The 17,614-nt window shown below is 36.8% G+C and overlaps 1 long non-coding RNA gene across 1 annotated transcript; it reads right to left on the bottom strand.

Moving 5' to 3' along the window:
- Positions 1-11,252: 11,252 nt before the first annotated feature.
- On the bottom strand, positions 11,253-13,931 carry LOC132113140 (uncharacterized). Its single transcript, XR_009425089.1, has 5 exons — positions 13,718-13,931; positions 12,432-12,561; positions 12,203-12,287; positions 11,508-11,635; positions 11,253-11,387 (listed from the first exon to the last, which is right to left on the bottom strand). It is a non-coding gene; the product is annotated as an uncharacterized LOC132113140 (long non-coding RNA).
- Between the last annotated feature and the right edge of the window lie 3,683 nt (positions 13,932-17,614).

The raw sequence follows: 17,614 nt of genomic DNA, 5'->3' as shown, positions 1-17,614 counted from the left end.
AAGTTTTCAGCATTTTATTGATTCAAATATATAATTGTTTCCCACTGAGCAAGCGACGTCTGTGGACGTACAAAACAGGTTGATATCACGTCCGTCCGTCCAGGCCATGATTTGAACGTCCATTGACAGCCAGAATTAGTCGATTCATGACACTGTGAATTTATGTCCAATCTGGCCATAATTTAAACGTCCACTGACAGCCAGAAGTAGTTCAGAAAAGACGTTCATACTGACTATAATCTGGACGTCCGTTGACATCCAGAAACAGTCCATAAATGACATGAATAAAGATGTCCAATCCGGCCATAATCTAAACGTCCACAGACAGCCAGAACTAGTTCAGAAAAGACGTTCATTCTGACTATAATCTGGACGTCCGTTGACATCCAGAAACAGTCCATAAATGACGCAAATAAAGATGTCCAATCCGGCCATAATCTAAACGTCCACAGACAGCCAGAACTAGTTCAGAAAAGACGTTCATACTGACTATAATCTGGACGTCCGTTGACATCCAGAAACAGTCCATAAATGACGCAAATAAAGATGTCCAATCTGGCCATAATCTAAACGTCCACTGACAGCCAGAACTAGTTCAGAAAAGACGTTCATACTGGCTATAATCTGGACGTCCGTTGACATCCAGAAACAGTCCATAAATGACGTGAATAAAGATGTCCAATCCGGCCATAATCTAAACGTCCACTGAACAGACGTTCATAGGCTATAATCTGGACGTCCGTTGACAATGTTGAAGATTTTATTATTTAGAAAATAAGCAATTTACTTATAGGCCTACATTTGTACACTATTATTTATTCCCTTTGTGTGTATGACTTTGGTTGACTTTGGTAGCAAAGGCCTGAAAACCAAGGCCTGAGAATGTTATTTCAGTAAAGACACCTGGTACAAAGTCTCACCCAAAAATAATCTAAAGGAGGTGACCATATTTGGAAGGGATGTGGGTATATTATCTGTGAAACCCCACAGAACTGGAGTGTCCTTTCTGCAGGAGGCGCTCGGCTTTGTTTGTTCAAATAAAGTCTAATTGTTTCTGGCATCAAAGATCTCTGAAGTCATTTTGCCAGAAAGATTGATTGAAAGACTGAAACTACAACAAAATCCAGAAACGGTCCATAAATGTGAATAAAGATGTTCAATCTGGCCATAATCTAAACGTCCACTGACAGCCAGAACTAGTTGAGGAAATACGTTCATATGGTTATAATCTGTACGTTGACATCCAGAATTATTCGACAAATTATGTGAATAAAGATGTCCAATTTTGCCACAATCTAAACATTCGTAAACATCCAGATTTAATGATTGAAAATATGTTAAAGGCCGGCCACTGTGGCCTGCCCACTATAATCAAAAGGCTGTTAAAAAAAACAACCATCATCATTGTTATAACATTTCCAGAGTCCCTCAGTCCAATTTCCTAAAGTCTTTCATTCCAGATTAAGGTCCTTAAACACTGCGCAGCCTGTATGGCTTTTAAGTTTTTCTTATAGAACTCAATACTCAAAATATATTTTCATTTCATGTTTAAATCTTTAAAAAAAGGGCTGCATAAAATTTACATTTGTGAATACATTTAGCTAACAGAATTTTTTCAGATTTAAAAATTATCAATTTTCTTTTTACATTCATGAAAACATTTAAATTCAAAGTTAGGATTCACATAATATTTTATAAAAATTTACAAAATGTACCACCAAAATATCCACGTGAAAGACAGTTCCAAAATAAACAAGCTTCTCCTTTGGTGTGCACCTCCAAAAATGAGTAACCCTAATTCGTGTCAAGGTGACGGAGGCCAAGAACATGGTCAACTGGTCCTGTGTTGATCAGCTGTGTGGAGTAGTCACTGAATTTGCAAAAAAACACTACAATATGCAGTAACATTTTGAAATTAGATCTTCAAAATTAGACTTATCATATATCACTCCGAAACGGTCACAACACTGTAGGAGCGACGCCATAGTTGACGCTAGTTCCTTGTCAATATCACAATTGTATTGCATTCAACCCTCTACATAATTTTATTATTTTGGTCACCTTGCTCTTTTAAACTTAGGCAGGTCAGTCACAATGGGGAAAGCAGTGGCAGGATGACTAATGATTTTTTATGATCTGATCATCTCTGAGAGGTAGGCCTATAGGATACAGGCAGGTTGGCACAAATTGACAGATCTGGTCCCTCAAATTCAAGGCGAGGAATAAACCAAACAATAACTGATAATGTGAGTTATAACCACATGATTTTTGGGAAGTGGGAATGGTAGACGTTGACACAAATACTTCCAGTCCGACTATTATTCTAAAGTTTTTAAATTATTTATTCTAGAAAAAGTTATTTATTTATTGTATTTTTTCCATTTGTCATTGTCTTTGTTTGAGGGTGATGGGTAAATTTCCACATATTTGGCCTTAAGTTATTTTTAAAGGCCTGGGGTTCCAAAAGAGCGCTGTTCTGACCACCTTGACCCCTTCAGCAACATGGGCAAGCCCAAATATAAAATAAATTTCACCCATACTCCTACAAATGTCAATTTATTTTATAGTTTATTGTTTTGGTGTTTTTTTATGACGTGTATGCTAATTAGTAAAATTATATATTTTTAAAAGTGATAAGCATAGATGTTTTTCGGATAAGAGTGTTTTTTTTTTTCCTTTCGTTTTTGTTCTTAAAAGTGTGGTGGAAAAGGCGGTTTTATTGGGTACACCTTCCGGTTTCAAGAAGATTCCCTAGATCCCATGTGAAAAATAGTTCTACCTTTATAGTGATAATAAAAAATACAAACTGTGTCAATTACTTTGATTTTTTTTTTAACTTTTATAACATGATTTATATAATGATCAAACATGCTCGGAATACAAGTTTATCAGTTCTGTGGCGGACGGATATATGTGACTGCAGTCCGCGCAGCATGCTCCGCCGCATTCTGCACCAAGGCTTTTAGCTGTATCGTGTTACACTTGACGTCCCCATCAAGAACTTTGTAAGTATGTTATACTATTGATAATACTAATAGTGAGCGATTCCCGAAATGTTATTATAATGTTTTTATTTCGTTAGTCCCAGTTGGTTCAGCTAAGTAATTCAAGTGTTTTTTTTTCCCTCTAAATGGACGAACGTTTAAGATCGCTTAACGTTAGTCTCCGTGTCGCTGTCTCACTGTGTTGCACTTGAGTCGACGTCCCCATCAAGGAATTTGTAAGTAACATTATGTTATAATATGGTAATACTAATAGTGAGTGTTTTTCGAAATGTTATCAAAGTTTTTTTTCGTTAGTCCCGGTTCAGCTAACGTTAAGTAATTCAATTTGTTTTCCCTATAAATGGACGCGCTAGCTACTTAAGCTAGCTCCTCGTGTCGCTGTCTCACAGTGTTGCACTTGAGTCGACGTCCCATCAAGGACTTTGTAAGTATAACATTGTTATAATAGGGTAATACCAATAGTGAGTGTTTTTCAAAATATCATAAAGTTTTTTTGGTTACACTTTATTTTGATAGTCCACTTTAGACAGTCTACTAACTAGTAACTTTTCAACTAGCAGCTACATGTCAACTAAGTTAAAGGAGAACTCCGGTCAATTCTAACATTGAGCTCATTTTTTTGTACATTTGGAGTGCTGTCAATACAGAGAACAATGACAATGCTCTGCATTGCTTAGGCACACCCAGGTCTTTGGACTGCGACAGGTCAACTAGTGGTGAGTTAAACTTTTCATTTTTAAATTTTCAAATCAGCATGCAGGTTACTAATAATGTTGATCATGACTGACTGATGTTTCTGTTCTGCATTGCTTAGGTTCACCCAGGTCTGTGGGCCGTGACAGGACAACTAGTCGTGAGTATAGCCTTTCATTGCTGAATATTGCAGGCTGGTCACTAGGACTAATGATAATGAATCACTGATGTTTCTGCTCTGCATTGCTTAGGCACACCCAGGTCTACAGGCCGTGACAGGTCAACTAGTCGTGAGTATAACTTTTCATTTTTAAATTTTCAAATCAGCATGCAGGTTACTAATAATGTTGATCATGACTGACTGATGTTTCTGTTCTGCATTGCTTAGGTTCACCCAGGTCTGTGGGCCGTGACAGGACAACTAGTCGTGAGTATAGCCTTTCATTGCTGAATATTGCAGGCTGGTCACTTGGACTGTTGATAAAGAATCACTGATGTTTGTTTCTGCTCTGCATTGCTTAGGTACAGCCAGGTCTACAGGCCGTGACAGGTCAACTAGTCGTGAGTATAACTTTTCATTTTTAAATTATCGAATCAGCATGCAGGTTACTAACACTTGATATTGACTGACTGATGTTTCTGTTCTGCATTGCTTAGGTTCACCCAGGTCTGTGGGCCGTGACAGGTCAACTAGTCGTGAGTATAGCCTTTCATTGCTGAATATTGCAGGCTGGTCACTAGGACTAATGATAATGAATCACTGATGTTTCTGCTCTGCATTGCTTAGGCACACCCAGTTCTGCGTACCGTGACAGGTCAACTAGTCGTGAGTATAACTTTTCATTTTTAAATTTTCAAATCAGCATGCAGGTTACTAATAATGTTGATCATGACTGACTGATGTTTCTGTTCTGCATTGCTTAGGTTCACCCAGGTCTGTGGGCCGTGACAGGACAACTAGTCGTGAGTATAGCCTTTCATTGCTGAATATTGCAGGCTGGTCACTAGGACTAATGATAATGAATCACTGATGTTTCTGCTCTGCATTGCTTAGGCACACCCAGGTCTTTGGACTGCGACAGGTCAACTAGTGGTGAGTTAAACTTTTCATTTTTAAATTTTCAAATCAGCATGCAGGTTACTAATAATGTTGATCATGACTGACTGATGTTTCTGTTCTGCATTGCTTAGGTTCACCCAGGTCTGTGGGCCGTGACAGGACAACTAGTCGTGAGTATAGCCTTTCATTGCTGAATATTGCAGGCTGGTCACTTGGACTGTTGATAAAGAATCACTGATGTTTGTTTCTGCTCTGCATTGCTTAGGCACACCCAGGTCTTTGGACTTCGACAGGTCAACTAGTGGTGAGTTAAACTTTTCATTTTTAAATTTTCAAATCAGCATGCAGGTTACTAATTGGTCATGACAAAATGATGTTTCAGTTTTGGGTTCCACAGATTCGTCCAGATCCAGGTCCAGGTCTGTGGGCCGGGACAGTTCAATTAGTTGTAAGTATAGCCAGGCACAGTTGTGTTTTATTGAATATTAAATTAGCATGGGTAATTTGCACTATTGATAATGGCTACATTTGGGTTGCACAGGTTCATCCAGGTCTGTGGGCCGGGACAATTCAAGCAGTCGTGAGTATTGCCAGTTACATTTGGCTTGTCTTATTGAATATCAAATTAGCATGAATAATACTATTCATACTGAATAACTAATGTTGGTGGTTTGGGTTTCTCAGGTGTACCCAGGTCCCAGGCTGTGGAAAGTAGGTCCATAGATGGTGAATGTCATTGGTTGTATCACTTAATGAGGCACATTGTACAAGTGTTCTAAATATATTGATCGCTTCACACACTTTTTTCTTTCCTGCTTAGGTCTTTCACATGAAAAGTCCAGTTATAATAGGGATGTGCCAACCACATTCCCCCTGTCAGAAGCGAGTAAGTACAAGAATATTTTCATGTAACACCCAGACTAATTACTTATGTATTAACATTACATTCTCTTTGTAACTGGTGAATCAGACTTCAGGTTTTCATCTTATTGCTTTGGCATTTATGACATTTAGTCTAGAACCATCTCTTAATAAAATTGTTATTTAATACAACTGATTTGTCAAATACAGGGTTAAAGTTTACCTGTTAAATAGTGTTATGTAACAAATTGAATAGTTATTCATTTTTCTAGGATTGCTAGAGAGCACACTTTTACTGAAATGCCTTGCTGTTACCAGAGAACCATGATTATAGTGAGTAATTATTATTATTTTTCTTAATTTCTCATTATTGCCAGAATTCCAAAAAATAGTGCTGACAAAGCTGGTGACTCTCACTGATGAGGTCAAAAAACTCCAGAGGAGCATGCCTAAATCTAGCATTGAGATCAGAAAGATTAACACCTTGGAAGAGTTCGAGAGGGAGGAGGCTTCTCTTCTGGATAAAAACAAATTTGAAACCTTGGTAAGAAGTTTTCAACCTCTAATGAGCTTACAATCCTATTGATTATCCTTAATAAACATAGACATTATCACATTGTGTTTTTCCACTAGAAATAAACCTTGTTACATTATTACCTTTAATTTGGTACTGTGAAGCTGCTTTGGGGCAATACGTATTGTGAAAAGCGCTATATAAATAAACCTGACTTGACTTGACTTAGTGCTGGGCGGTAAACCAGTTCATACCGAAAGCCGCTGTATATTTTCGTTACGATGTTAATTTTTAATAAACCGCCAAACTGATGTATTCAAGTACACAACGTTCGGAAGTCGGAACGTTGCACTGCGCCACACGACACTGTTTCAGACGGACCCTTTAAAATGTTGCACTTCAGCGATTGCAAGCAGTGGTGAGGGTAAACAAACGGCAGTGTTCTGGTGTTACGGATGTACACGCTGCAAGTTCGGACACTTGGGAGGTCGTGAGATATTGCACACATTCGCATCAATGCAGCCGGTACACGGCACGACTGTCCTGCACAAATTTTATCCCGAGTTGGTGGCAATCACGTGAGCTTTCACGCTAAACACAGAAACAATGTAAAATGACAGAGAACAGTAGCCATTCGGAATCCATTCCTCTCAACATAAACACTTATTAAAAGAGCGAGATTGTATGTGTGATAGTGTATGTAATATTAATGCAAATTGTAACTTCACTAAGTCACTTGTTTTATATTTCCTTTTTAGATTTACTTGAATACTGTGTAATGTACCTGTATTGCAAGTTGTTCTATTTTTTTGTATTGGTTTTTTATAAAAAATAAAAAAGAAGTGAAATTTGAAAAGTTAAAGTTCTGAATTTTGACTACAATTGTCTTTGCATTCTGATTCCTCACTTCATTAGAAGCATGACTGGCTCTTATTTGTAAGCAACAGCATAATTTTCTGGGGCCATGCAAACCTGTTTTACTAGTGTGGAAATATTCTACAATATTCACTAATGACAGTAAAATAGACCATCCTAAATCAATTTACTGCAGTAATTCCTCTCTCAATGAGTAGAAAATGCATTGAACACCTGACTATGCATGAAAATAAAATAAAAAAACGTCATAAACCGGAAAACTGTCATCATAAAAAAAAAAAAAAAAAAAAAACGTGATATAAATTTTTGGTCAAACCGCCCAGCACTAACTTGACTAATTAGGACTTGACTAATGCCAATAGGGGGCTATGCGGAACACCGAACGTTCTAACCGGAAAACAGGTCTTATTTCCACTTTTCACTTCAGTACAGAACACATCTGCAGTGGTAGGTGATGTCTTAGGTAACTGAAGTTTTGCTTATTATAATAAAATTTGTATAAACTGTAGTGTATTTCTTTTAATTAAAATGTTGGAAGTTTTTGTTTTGCCAAGCTGCAAGTCAGTCAGGGTGATATGCTTCCGAAAGATTATGCGTGCTAATTTTGTTGTAAGGAGACACACCCTGAGTCGCATTTTATGCCAGAAAATATATGCAACAGAGTAATACAGCAGAGATCTTATATATTGATACATTTCAATATCGATCCAGCAAATTCTTTCAGCTTTTTGTATTTACCTGCTGATAAAATGTTTTGGGATTTTTTTTATATTTGAGTTAAAATCTTTCAATTATTTCATGATTATACATATGATTTTTGTATGGTTTACATGTGATGTTTTTTAGGGCAGCAAACAACTGGACCCTGTTCTCAATTTTTTACCATTAATATATTTTCATGTGTTTTTTTAATTATAGGTTTGTCAGCTGGCAAGAGTGGGTGGGAAAGATGTGAAGGACTGCACGCACAAAGTGATGGACAGGTATTTATTTACATATTAACTTAACAGACACAGATCCCCAATCTGTTTTCATTTGGTAGTTTGGTTTAGTTGTTGGTTTAAGTAAAGAGCAGGACTGTGCACTAGGGCTTGGCAATATGGATAGTTTTATATCTTGGTGTTTTTTGGCTAAATGGTGCTAAAAGATAAACTGTATATCATATATTTTATGAAAATGGCTAAATTTGTAAGTCAAATCCACCTTAGAGATGACATATGCACTTTTATTTAAACGGATGGTCATTAAAATAAAATGCAGTGGTTTACTTCCCTGTTTTATTCCCTACGTTGAATAAAAAAGCATTATTTCTGGTTTCCAACAACAATAACAGGAGGATTAAGAGAGGGAGAAGGAGAGACAGACAGGGGCTCACGGACAAAAGAGGGCATGAGAGGAAATTCCACCAGATTTCACTCTTTTCGGCCAGATGTCTGTTATCTTTCTTTAAAGGGACACTCCACCCATTTGCATTAAGCTTTGCATTGTTAGAAACCCAGTCATACTATTGAATGGTCGTGCAACACTCTTTCTTTTTCCCCTGAAACGGGAGAAATCCGTTATTTACCTCTTACACTTCCTCCTAAAAATGACGCAAAAATCGTCATTTTGCGTCATTGTAGGAGGAAGTGTAAGAGGTAAATAACGGATTTCTCCCCTAATTTCAAGCTCTGGTGGTAGCTAGCCTTGTAGACGGAAGAGTGATTTCTCTTATAGGCAGATATGCGCTTTCTGGATTAGTGGGAGTGGCTTGCGGAGCTGTGCAATGTGGTGCATTGTGGGAGTTGTTGTCTTTCATACAAATGCGTCCTGAAGTTATTTTTTGTCTTTCCTCGATCACGAAGGCACCAAATTAAAAATTTATTTTACATTTCGACTACATATATGACCCACTTTAAATAAAAAACAATGTTCAAATGGGTGGAATGCCCCTTTAAAATAAATTTAAGCTCTGTCGATTTATGTAAATTGCTCCTCAGATCTCTGCAGGGTAAATCCATACAGCTAGCTAGACTATCTGTCCAATCTGAGTTTTCTGTTGTACGACTAAAACAACTTTTGAACATGTATGTTACACCAAAAGAAATTTCTTCCTAAGGCTAATTTGCAGTGGCACCGTGGCTTTGCCTGGCTCCAATCCCAGAATGCCGCACCGAAAACGCATGCATACTAGAAATAGAACCGACGCTTATTTTTCACGCGATTACATGTTGTTTGAAAGTGTCTAGGTTTTGACATAAAAATGCAATACTTTTATTAAATACTTGAATAAAAGTCAGTACTTCCAAAGTTGTCTTCAAATCAAATCAGTATATTTTTATGTTTAACATGAAGTGTGCTACTGCAGTAAATCAATTGGAAACATGCGTGTGTACAGACAAGGCTAGCAGCGCAGCGTCAGACATGTTTCTGGTGTGCAAAGACATAGAAAATGCAACGCAGCCGCCACAAAACAGAAACGCCAGGCTCATGCGACGCAGCCAATTTGTGTAGCCAGCCTAAGGCTGACACTGGCTAATTTATGAATCCCTATGTGCTTCTCAGCTAAGAGGTCTAATGTATGTAGAGATCTGTATGGTTATATTGTATAGTGTCTTTTCAGGCGATTTGATGAAGGTAAAAATAGTGTGGCTGTGTATAATGCCAATGCTCTATCAAAATCACTGTTTTTTTTTGTTTTTTAATTTGAAGACAATTCTGCGTGTGGTGGAATAATTGCATATTATTTTTGTCTTGGATTGGATTAGGCTCTTCACCAACCACCTAATGACACTATTTAATTTGAAGGGGAAGGGCAAAAAAGAGAAAATTGGTCTCGAAGACAAGAAATTGTTTTCAGCAATAAAAGGTAAGAATTTATATTATGGTAATTTTAAAAAAATTTGTGTGGAATGCTTAATATCAGGCTTGATGTAATTTTACTTAATTTGTTATCTATTTCATTTAATTGATTTGTTACTCAAATTTTCATCTAAGCATAATATGTATCTCTGCTGCAAGCTAAACCACAACAGTGGCGTTTGAATTGATTTATTTTACACAGGATTTCTTTGCTTTGATTGTAGATGCTGTCATGAAATGGGATGCAGCTGCCACAGAGGCCCAGATAAAGTCGGCTGCATCGGACCACCTTAAACATGCCCCTGGGAGAGTCGGGGTGGTGCTTATAAATAAATAAATACACTGTGCTAATAGTACAAAATTTTATAGCACTTTTATTTATTACTTTACTGTTCTGACTTTTAAGTTTTATTATGTTATTGTGTTAATTTATACTTTCTGTTCTCGTTTTAAGTATTAGTGTGTTATTGTTTTAATTTATACTGCTGTTCTGGTTTTAAGTTTTACTAAATATTAGTAATAAAAATATATTTTGAAATTTAGATGATTTCTTGGAGTGATCAGTTTGGTTTACAGGAAAATGGTAAGCAGTTTATTACAATTATATTGATAAGATACAAAAATGCAAGACTAGTATATAAACTAAACAATTATTCAATTGAATATTCAATTTAATCCATATTCTTTCAAATAATTTAGGTCTATGGTCTGTCTGCAGTTTCATGACACGACAACCATTAACAATGAGTAACTGGGTTTTTCTCAGTGAGAACTAACTCACTCAATGCCACTGTTTGAAGCAAACATTTTTTTGAATTTTGATCCTTGCAAATATGTCCAGATAGGATTTCCATGTTAATACGAGTCTTTAACAGTCATCTTTGACATTTCTACAGAAAACGCATCTAATACAACTTTTATTCTGGCTGTCTAAAGATTACATATTTAGCACGTTTTTGACATCTAAATAATGTCCTAAAAAGACATCAAAAAAACTATCTTTCTGGCTCTTGTGAGGACGTCTTCTGGATGTCTAACAACTACGTCTGTACAACGTCTTTAATTTACGTCTAAACAACGTCCAGAAAAGACGTCAAAAAACCTTTCATTCTGGCTCCTGTGAGGACGTCTTCTGGATGTCTAAGAATGACGTCGTTAGCACGTCTTTAATTGACGTCTATACAATGTCCAGAAAAGACGTCTAGTGGATATCTAAAAATGACGTCATTATCACGTCTTTAATTTACGTCTAAACAACGTCCAGAAAAGACGTCAAAAAAACTTTCATTCTGGCTCCTGTGAGGACGTTTTCTGGATGTCTAAGAATGACGTCTTTTAGACGTCTACTAGACTACTTCTTGCTCGCTGGGACTGTTCCAGAAAATAATGATTCCTTATCATCACATCTAAACTGGTTTCATCTCCCCATCGTGATCTTCTTCTCTCGTGTCTGGAAACAGTTTGTGGTTGATATCCAGCACCGATGTGGTGTAGCATGTTCTCAGCCAGAGGATCTCTCAGTCCTAAGATCCCAGACCTGGTCAAAGTGTAACAAACAATCCAGATGAAGTTGTTTAATGGACAGAGAGCTCAGCTTATGTTCTGTGTGATTTTAGCAGGGTGAGCAACTATGACCCTTGTAGTACTGTACACTTACCATTCTTCAAGCTGTTTTAAGACCTTTTGAGAAGCCTTTTCTCTGAAGACAATTTACCACATCCTCTTCTTTCACTCCTTTCAAGAGCATCACTTGATCAAAACCCCTCATTTGGCTGATGAGATCATCTGTGCAAAGTGAAATTGTTAAAGTATTGCAATAAACAATTTAATTCTGCAAGAATTAAGAAAAAATTACAGAGGCAAAGGTCTTGCTCATGAGACTCCATTAGCATGTGTAGTTCTCAGAGACTCTAGAATTGATCTAATGTTGCAGTAAATGTGTTTTCTTCCTCTAGAATCTTTCTCCAAAGTTCCTGACTTCTCTCACAAATGTGTTTTAGTCTGTGGAGTGTAAGGCCTTGCTTCAAACCAATCAAATATCAATCCACAATTTATAACACAACATTTACAAAACAATGAGATAATGTCAATTGGTGTTTATATCAATTAAACCACTTTTATGGCACTTGTATGCTTTTAAGAAAAACAGGTAGTGTTTTTTAAAAACTTAAGATTAAAAATGTTTCAGTCACACTTTGCTAACATGCTATAATTATAATAGCTGTATCAAATAAAATAACATAACAATAAAAACATTGGAAAGAATAATCACGGCTGACATGACCAGACCTGTGAGAGATCATCATAAAGTGCTGTAACACATAACACAGCATTGCTTCAACACACACATACCAGTGGACTTCTGTTTGTTTGAGCACAAGATGGCCGTCTTCATTCCTCATCCTGAGCAAATCATTTCCTTGGTCTTCCTTCTCTTCTGTGAAACAAGATAATCTCTACTTACTCTGTGTGTAATTAATATTGCTCATTAAACATATAATTAAGTTAATTTAAAGTAAGATTCAGACCAGAGCATTTGATGAGTAAATGTTAATTCAAAAATATTAAAAAAAAAAGGTACCTGGGAAGAGCTGATCATGGCAAGATTCACTGAGACTCAGTAATAGCTCTTTTAGTTTTTAGGAAGGTGTGTGAGGGTTGGCTCCCCAAAAACTTCTGAAAAAGAAGAACAGCATTATCTGCAAACAATCCTGTAAGACAGAAATATTATTTCATTACATGCAACTTATTCATTACTTATACATTATTTTTTAGACCATGAAAGCATCCTCTGCAAAGATGCTGTATAATTAATTGCTGTATAAGTCATTAATAGCAAGCTATATTCATATGAGTTGGTTTAAAAATTAATACATGCTAATAGGGCTGTTATCAGTAGTGTAATTGATCTGGTTCTGACAAATTAATCAAAGATTTAATATATATCACGTGACACATTAAACTAGCATTTCTACTCGTGGAGATCACGTATAGTGGGAACATGAACTGATGGGGCTTATTTGAAGTAATTTAATGAGAAGCCAATGAACAATATAAACTTTCTGACTGTGTGATTTTCCAATATTGTGACAGTGTCAGATGAGATTGTCCAGGGGCTTGTACAATATCATACAAGTGTTAAATTGAATTAGTGAATTATTAAGACTTTGATGTGCGACTGTATTTAGGGATCATTTTAAAGACTTTTCCCCTTTCCAAATACCCACACTTGAGGTCCCTTGAGAGTGTGTGTACGTGACAGTGCATGCACAATACTGTCCCAGGTCTTAATAATGCCAAAGCGCAGCATCCTTAACACAAACTAAACCTCTCCAATACTGCACCGGAGCGCTTTACAACGCTTAGTGTATCCCATCATGCATCATGTTTTGGAATTAATCGTGAGACTTTTTGCAGAGATCTCACAGGAGGTCACGCAAACCTTTCCAATGTATGTGAAATATTAATAATAATAATTAGATATTGAGAATAATTTAGTAGTAAAACAAAGTGTTGCACGTTTTCTTGGTGCACAGAAAAGTATATTTATTTTGTACATCATTTGTAACTTCTTTTTATCACTTAATTAGAAGCACCACAAATTAAATTGTCATCTTTAATAGGGACTATTGGAAAAACATTTAGAAGTTTATTTTAAAATGCAAAGTTGAAACGAACTTTGTCATGTTAAGATCGACACACACTTGTGGTCTTCATGCTCACTTGGGCCAAATAAAGGAAATGTGCAAAGATGGCAAGTGTGGGTATTTGGACCGTACAACAGTTTAAGAAACAACAAATGCTGTGCAAATGATAACAGCAGGAATGTTTGATAAAAGGGACAAACTATCACAGTCACAGACCAACCTGCCTCTGCAGCTTTCTGTCTTCTCCATTTCTGAAGGAATACCTCTCCACAAACATGACTGGGCTGACTGCTTCCTTTACATCTTTTCAGCTAAAAAATAAATACAAGGGGAGAGAAAATAAAACAGAATTATATACAGAATGTTAATAGTGATCTGTGAGCAAAATATTTAAGATATAAACTAATATGAATGAACTGCAAGATGGGAAAAATGTGTTTTTTTTTATTTACATTAGAAAGGTATTACAAGCATGGTACAGTAAATGTGATTACTGTGAAATATGTCATATAAAAGCACATTTAAACACTATCATTACAGTGGTACAACTATAGTTATTTTGGTGATTATTGTGCTATCACGAAACCATAGTAAAACTACAGTTACTGTGGTAAAAAACATGGTAAATGTCTTGTTTACTGGGTTTGACCTACTATTGTAGGTGTCATGGTTACCATGATTTTACTACAAATACAACTTCCATCTTTGAACCTGAAATGAATATAAAACGGATCCCAGGTCTATGGCACGTCACGTGACAGAGTTTAATCACCCCAGTTAGCAGCTGTGTTCATTTAGTTAAACACAATGAAACTCAAAGACAGCCTCGGATGACCGATATAATACAGAGAGTAAACATAAGGCGCTCATCTGATTAATAAAGAAGACAGAATACATTTTATAACAGGCATTAAAAGAGCATATTTACTACTACTCACCCCACCTGCGGCTCTTGTAAACTGATGGCAAGTATCGCGATGTGTGCTGAATGAGACTTCTTGAACGTGATTTCATAGCGATAAACATCTCATGTCAGTGACGCTAGAGGCGCTTGACCAGCCTTCAGTTTTTGACGCTTTGGGAGTGAATGGGTTGACGCAAAGCGCGTGATGCGCGTGGTGGGAGTGGCGGCGCTGTAGTATATTAATTATGTATTATTATTATTTAGGTCTCTTTCGGTTATTATTTCGAAGCTGTGTTGATTTGCTGTTTATTGATATTTTTAAAACTATAAGGCTACATCTATCAACATTTATTTAGATGTTATCATTGTATTCATTCATTTCTTTATTTTAATTATATTATTTCGGTCTTATTACCGGTGAAATATTACAGTAAGCCAGAACACGGGCCGAGCGGGGCTCATTCTAAGCCCATTAGCCACAATCCAACGCGGACATTCATATCGCTGAATCTGACAGCGATCAGCGGGTCATCAGCAACAGCATTTTTAAGCAGCCTTTACAATAACCTTAATAAAAACTTTAAACTTTAGAGTCTAAAGTAAAAAAAAAAAAGATCTCTGCTAGATTATTTATTTATTTATTTATTTATTTTTTCTTTTTATTTAAACTATATTGTTTCTAAATGTGAAAATGTGTTACAGTTATGTGTCAAGGACTTGATATTGATATCTGTAATTAAAAAAAAATCTAGGCCTATGAAAAAAATAAAAATCAATAAAAAAAAGTAAAAAAAGAACCATTGTGCATTTTACAGCAAAAAAAGTTTTAATGTGTGTTTTTGTCACCAGCAATACAGTATGTTGCTCAGTTTTGTTACAGTAAGTTAAGCTCCGATTTTTAAAAAAAAAAGTTTCAGTAAGTTTCTTCTGTTGTCCTGTGGGGGAAAAAAATTAATTAATCAGAAAGTATCGTGCTGATGCACGAAAGATGCCTCCAATTGAAATGCATTAGTTTAAAAAAACGTGCTGCAATCACGAAAATAACGAAATAAACGTGTCCATGCCACGAATAAATAGATTAAATTACGTGCCCAAATCACGAACTGCCGTGAAACTGCATCCGTGTGTGGACCACGGAAGATGAGTGTCATTGACTTGCGTTAGAGTTATCCGTGATCTCAGCACAGACTCCGTGCTCGTATCACAGATTTTAGTTAGGCTAACAGAATCAAAGTGAATTTTTATGATGGCAGGACAATGCAATAACTACAATAACTGCCTGGTTAACGTCATTATGGCATTGGAAAAGAAACAAATACTTCAAATGTTGCGTTTCCAAATGAGAAAGCACGTCCGTTGAGCGAGTTCTGTACTCCGTCATTGAAACGGGTATCCGTGTGTGGACCACGGAAGGTCAGTGTCATTGACTTGCGTTGGAGATATATCCGTGGCCACGTCACGGAATTTGGGGCAATTCCGTGATGATTTCACGGATTTTGAGTTAAGGGCCCGTGGACATTTCACGGAATTCTGTGAGACCAGGTTGGTTAATAAGTGTATAGCTAGTAGTACCGTATTAAGTTATTAACTGTGAGGCTTCACGTTAACTACACCGTCAAAATTGAACTTTAGCTTTGCTTAATGCTTTTCTTAGTTAACGTTCGTTACTCTAACAGCACTCTCTCTTTTCCCACAGCATTTTTCTACCACCGGGAAATAAAGTTATAAGGTAAGCTGTGGCCTTAATGTGTGTATTATGACAGTTATGATCAACTAGACACATTATAGTCTTGTGGATTTGTGCAAAGGTGGAATAAATTAATCTCAAATTAGTAATGTTAGCTATCTGGGCGTCGTCCATATTTTTCTGCCATGTGTGTGAAACGGAGCAGCCGTTGTCTGTCTCGTCAACAGAAAAAATAAAGTGCATTTTATTATAAAAAAGATATAGGAAAATAAATGTTTTTATCACTGAATTAGTGGAGCTTCGTTAGCTGTGCTATTCTAAAGTAAAACAGGTCGACATCTGGAGATATTGGGAGCCATTTTGTCTGTGAACGGGTAATAATTCTAGTGCTGTGTTCACACCAAACGCGAATAGAGCGTCAAATTCTCGTCTACCGCGTCTAGTTTGCCGCTTGACCATTTTGAGATCATTCGCTTCATTCTCGCGAGTAATTCGCTTCATTCGCGCGTGAAATTAACTTCACAACAGACGCGAATTCGCGTCATGGGGGGGCTTCTGCCAGCTGAGTTCACGCAGCATTTTCAACCGCCATTTTTATTCGGATAATTTTCAAAATATTACTGTTATTGTGTCATGAAATGTAGTTTTAAAAGTATTTCAGGCGAGAATGTAGTTGTTTTTTGAACTCAAATATGCGGTTTATTTATAATGACAGCGTCTATTTAAAAAATGTGTTTCGCCGATCTCGGAGATGAGCTCCATGCCATCAGCGGGAGCTCCGTCATCATGTATCCGCCGAGAGCAGCCTCACCTCGGCTAGATCTTCTGACATTTGCCGCTCGCTCTGATGTCTCTTTAGTGGTTCAAGTTAAAATATAATTCGTTTGGGGTAAAACGAAACGTTTCTTATCTTTGGCCTTTATTCAATCAATCTATTAATATGTTATATATAATAATATATAATATAATATGTATATATATATATATATATATATATATATATATATATATATATATATATATATAGGTCCTTTATTTTATTCCTGTCTCTATAGAAAAATGAACTTTTGTAATATAGCTCTGGTTGACTGCTCACTGACAACATCAGTCGTTCCTCCTTGTTGAATGAGTGGAGAAGGGTATTCCTATTCGAACTAGACGCGCAAATGAGGCGAATTCGCGTCTTCCGCGCCGCGCTAAACGCCTTCATTCGCGCCGCGAGACCTCCAGACGCGCGTAAACGCGCCTTTGCATTGACTTAACATTGAAATCATTCGCGCCAGACGCTCTATTCGCGTTTGGTGTGAACACAGCATAGGAGGAAGAATGCAAGCAGAAACAGCCACATGGAGATGGACTGGCAACAGGCTCTTCCTCCATCCTCTGCAAACAGTACGTGTAAATTATGTAAATTGTTGTGTGCAAATGCATTGCCTGGGTAAATCACACACATCTAACTTACTTTGTTGCAGGACTATTCTTGACTGTGTGCTTGTGATGTAAATGTTTTTCAGTTGCTGTTAAGT

The sequence above is a fragment of the Carassius carassius genome, chromosome 32 (genome assembly GCF_963082965.1).
Source record: "Carassius carassius chromosome 32, fCarCar2.1, whole genome shotgun sequence".
Taxonomy (NCBI): Eukaryota; Metazoa; Chordata; class Actinopteri; order Cypriniformes; family Cyprinidae; genus Carassius; species Carassius carassius.
Note: the sequence above shows the minus strand (reverse complement) of the source record. Positions and strands in the feature narration are given on the sequence as shown.